The sequence below is a fragment of the Lupinus angustifolius genome, chromosome LG03 (genome assembly GCF_001865875.1).
Source record: "Lupinus angustifolius cultivar Tanjil chromosome LG03, LupAngTanjil_v1.0, whole genome shotgun sequence".
NCBI classification, from domain to species: domain Eukaryota; kingdom Viridiplantae; phylum Streptophyta; class Magnoliopsida; order Fabales; family Fabaceae; genus Lupinus; species Lupinus angustifolius.
Genome location: NC_032011.1, coordinates 17,387,611 through 17,392,855, shown reverse-complemented (window position 1 = coordinate 17,392,855; position 5,245 = coordinate 17,387,611). Strand labels below are relative to the sequence as shown.

Genomic DNA, 5,245 nt, shown 5'->3' with positions numbered 1-5,245 from the left:
GAAAAAAAATTATATTCTCACATACATAAATTGATTAAGTTAGAGATCATAAGGTATTATTATTTAGTATTATTAGATGTCAATACAGTTGAAAATCCATGTAAGGCTATATGTGTCTATTAGGTGAATGATGAACTATTCCGAAAAGCATTAAGCAGACGCTTATAGTTTCATCTATTATGGTAGTGATTTTCATAGCTTATTATGATGCATCTAACTATGACATATGGCTATACAGTTGTCGTTTGATTGTTGATTTGGATATATCGAAAGACCATTAAAGTTATATTGTGACAAAAGATTAGCATTTCTATGTCTCGTTTATGGAAACAGTTCAGAGTGGTCAAATGTCTATAGAGCATATTGACACAAACTCCAAGTTGCAGATATGCTCACTAAAAGTTTATCATATAAGGTCTTTCACAAGTACATTGCTCATATGAGTATTATATCACTTGAGGTTATTTTGGTTCAGTGAGAGTTTGTATTTGTGTATTCTCTTTATATAGACATGTCTACAGATATGAATATATATTTTCTACAGAATAAGGTTTATAGTTCAGTTTCACTCTGAAATTTATTTATGAGATCTCACGAAAGTAAAAGAGGACCAATTGAAAATTGACATGTATAGATCATCTTCATGTGATTTTCATGCTGCACATTTCATGATTAATCTAATATCATTTAGTTGTGTTAATATTAATGATCATTGATAGGTTTAGTTATGATTAATATAAGGAAATCCGCTTTGGTTCTATATATTAATATAATTAATGGACGAGATAATGATATGTCTCAGGTTTATAATGACGTACTTTTGAACTCATAAAGTCTAACACAATTTGTAAAATTACATATGTGACCAGTGGGAGATTGTAACAATTTTTGGGTCACACATATAATATTTAAGTGTGGTTAGGGTCATTATGTTATGTAGCCAAATTAAAGTGATCTAATTCATGTAAGGTATATGACTATATACATAATTGTCATGGAAATTATGTGTAGATACCTAAAGTCTTATTTATATTTTATGATGGGCAAAATTAGAATAAGAAATCAAGTAGCATCATTCTTCATGGAATGGTATGCATTTCTTATAAATAGGGTTTATGGTCCCCAATTGTAGACCACAACAACACATAACACAACAAGAACCACAACATACATGCAAACATGTCATTCTCTTCATCCCATTAGAGGAGAAACTAAGGCTAAGAGTGGTCTACAATTGGAAGACTAAATAATATATATGTTCTATATAAACATGTATTTGCATACAAGGACAATGAACATAGAGTTGATAGATACATGACAAATGATGCTATAATATTCATTCACCATATTCTCTATGAACATAATAAGGTACGCTTCTGCTATAGTTTTATATATATTCTCGATGATTTGACATGAAAGATCTTGACAATATATGATGATAGTGTTCATCATCTTTAGTATATATCATGCATCTTTAAATATAAAGCCTCCCACCATATTAAAGTCTAAGAGATTTTTCCTACATCTTCCTCTCATATCATTGGTGTATGAATCATATGTCAAATATGGTTTAGAATAACAATATGATATTTTATTACTCGATTTTAATAAATCATTTCCCTCTTTTACTCATTTAGTTGTTTAAAAACTCAAAAAAAAATTATAATTATATATCCATGTAGCTAATAGTTCAACTAAAATTTATTTATTGATTATCATCTTCATTCTGTAAAACTTTCATGTACATAATATTTGAATGTTACTTTAGCTATATGTAGTTCTGATTAAGTTGACTTACACATACATTATTTTATTTCAATAAAAATGAAAGTTACTTTTGTTAAGAGATATTTATTTGTTTTTAGATTAATTATTTATCTGTTTCAGAATTAATGTCAGTTATATCACTTGGTTTCTAGGGAATTAAGTGTGAGGCATTAGTTGTTTGGTGAATATCTAATTTGTAGGGTTTTTTATTGATAGTAGTTGTTTTGTTATATTTTGTAATGCATATTTAAAAGGTATATATTGGGAATGATTGGAATATGTTACTATATGAAGTCTCAAATTGTCTAGTATTAGAATAGAGTAGAGTATCAATGTTATATATTGGACTCAAGTCCCTCGTGGTAATGTGCATAAGATATAAGCACCAAATAGAAACACATCATGGGCAGTTGGGCCCATGGATGTGCTAGAGTTTGTAATCTTTATTCTCTTATAATATCTTGGTAGCCGCTCAGCGCTCCCAGAGATGTAGGCACAATTGGTCTAACCATATTCTCTTGTTTCTTCTCTTCTATTTATTCTATGCCTTTATTTGATTGCTTGTGGTCAACACTACACAATAATCGCTTCCGATACACCAACAATTGGTATCAGAGCCAATTGGTAGATGGATCTTAACTCAGACAACAGATAATAACTAAGGAGGGTTAAGGCGTGATGACTAGACAAGGTGCGCCAAACGTATTGCGCAAGGATAAAGTAGATGAGTTGAAGGACACGAAAACATGGCGGGACTATGGTGGAATGACATATGTTGATCTAGAATCTTAGTAATTCATGTACTGTATTAGAAGGTGGAGATATGAACTCATGTGTTGAGTTTGGCCCTGAGACACATGCTGACAATATCTCTCTAGATGTTGAGAGAATGATCTCATTTGAGATGAGAAGTGGAATATCCTAATGGTCTGTATTAAACGTTATAGTGAAGGATATTAATTGTTAGCAAATCCACAAAAGTACAGAGACATTGGCTGACTTTGATGTAGGGTGTAACACGAGCATTGACTTTGATGAAAGATGTAACACAGGCATTGGTAGAGTTGCAGGGTGTGACTTAGGCATTGGCTTGGATGCAATGATGTGACACCAACATTGGTTAGTATTGATGGAAGGTGTGTGCTATGGGTATACTTCTTATGGTGGAGTATCATAGTTCTTTTGAACTAGGATTGTCGGAGTAGGCAACAGTGGTAGTGGTTGAGGCTTTCCAAGGAAGCTCCAAGTTCAGTTTGACCGAGTATTGAAGAGGGTGATTGTTGGTGAACTTTTGTGTAGAGGTTCCAATATATCGAAAGACTTCCTAGCAATAGGTGGCTAGGCAGCATGTTCCATTTGATGGTGGTACGAGAAGCTACATTACAAGTTTGGAGAGTTAGGCTCTTGGTAACATCGTCAAGGATAATCAGAAGATTTATGCTGTAGGGATCAGACTCTTATATGGAGGAATTGTTAAAGAGAATTAGGCAATGAGCAAGGTGGGGTCATATAATCGCTAAGGTAGAGATTCTTGTGTAAATTTCCTAAGGAGTAATATATTCGTCTATTTCAATCAAGGTGGAGATTATTGGAAGTGTTTGAAATATGTTACTATATGAAGTCTTACATTGCCTAGTATTAGAATAGAGTAGAGTATCAATGTTACATATTTGACTCAAGTCCCTTGTTGTAATGTGCACCAGATATAAGCACCAAATAGAAACACCACACGGGCAATTGGGCCCATGAGTGTGCTAGGGTTTGTAATTCTTATTCTCTAATAATATATTGGTAGCCGCTCAGCGCTCCCGGGGATGTAGACACAATTGGCCGAACTCCGTTACCAAATTCTCTTGTTTCTTCTCTTCTATTTATTCTATGCCACTACAACAAATTTTGTACTTAGTGGAGGTTTTTTTTGCGATTAGCAAAGGTTTTTAACCTCCACAATATAACTAGCGGAGGTTTCAAAAACCTCCACCGTTATGACCGCTAGAAGCGTTTTGCAGAGGTTTTAAAACGCCTCTAGTATCTATGCATTTGTAGCGATTTATTAAGGTGAGGAAGTGTTTGTTTACATTGCAATTGAGTGAGGTACATTAGCATGGTGGTTCAATAATCTACAAAATGTATCTACAATGAAACTCAAGGCGGCTTCCTTTTCCTAAAAGGAAATGAGAAAGTATAAGGAATTTATAAACGAGTTAGTGCAATGATGAAATTGGAGAAATGCTTGCGAAAACCTTATTAGAGGTGGATAAACGAAATGCTTCTCAGAACCTCTTGAAGTCCAATTCGAGTTCATGTTTGTCACTGATTACGAGAAATAATTAAAGCATGATTATGAATTGATAATGAATAAAAATTAAAATATGAATGTAATTAATAATGAAAATAAGAAACCTGGAAGGAGAAGAATAGGAGAGAAGTAATGGAGGATGGTTTGAATGAAGAATGTGAGAAGAAAGAGAAGAAGAAGTGTCGGTTGGAGAAGAAGAAGGAGGTGTGGCTTGAATGAGATCAGACTAACCCTCTCTTTAAAGTCTTTAACTAACGTCGCCCACATTTCCGATCACATAAGGCAAATCGCCCAACTCAGAAGGTGAGAATTAGGTTTTTGTGTGGAATTGAAACGAAACAGAACTCCTTGAATTTGTCGCCTCTATTATCTATCACAGAGTTGGACACAAAAAGTTTAAGCTTTGCTCTTGAAGATGAAGATGAAGATAAGACGAAGATTGGTGAGGGTTTGGGCGTGAGAGTTTGGAATGATGAAAGAGAGAAAGAGTTTTGTAATGGAAAAGTAATGGATATGCAATAATAAATTGATAGTGAAACTTCCATAAAGTAAATAAAAACCTCCACTATATATCTGGTTAATTATCTGACTCACCTCATTTGATTTATTTGGGGAGGTTTAAATAACCTTCACAAATAAACCTCCACAAAAAGCAAAATTTGGTCTAGTGTGCCTAAACCCTAAACAATATATATTTATGAATAATAATTAACACAATTTCAATTTCAATATGTTGTTATCACTGGTATTAGAGCCATATAAATTGAAAAAAGGAGGAGAAAAAGACAGAGGGATAAAAATACCTAATAGAGAGAGGCAAGTCTTATTTTCTTTTCAACCAAAAAATAACCATAAAAGCAACAAGCTGAGATAATGGACTCTCAAAGTTATGTGTGCTAATTGGCAAATTAATATATAAATAATCAAACGATGTTACAAATAAGTATAGAGAAAAGTTGTCAAATTCATAAGGACTTAAGGGATATTAGTCTTTCAACCAACAATTGTTAATCTAAGTTACTTTCAAAAGATTTTGGATTGATAATTATACTAGAAGTAACAAACAACTTACAATACTTTGATAAAAGATGTTTGGGTTAATTGAATTTTCTACTCACTATAATATACACACAATTCAAAAATACTAATTCACTCATCAATAATTCTTCCATATAAAAG

General features: G+C 32.9%; 1 long non-coding RNA gene across 1 annotated transcript; it reads right to left on the bottom strand.

Annotated features, from left to right (window-relative positions):
* LOC109342656 lies at positions 3,834 to 4,203 on the bottom strand. The gene is made up of 3 exons (XR_002107113.1): positions 4,171 to 4,203; positions 4,011 to 4,080; positions 3,834 to 3,931 (listed from the first exon to the last, which is right to left on the bottom strand). It is a non-coding gene; the product is annotated as an uncharacterized LOC109342656 (long non-coding RNA).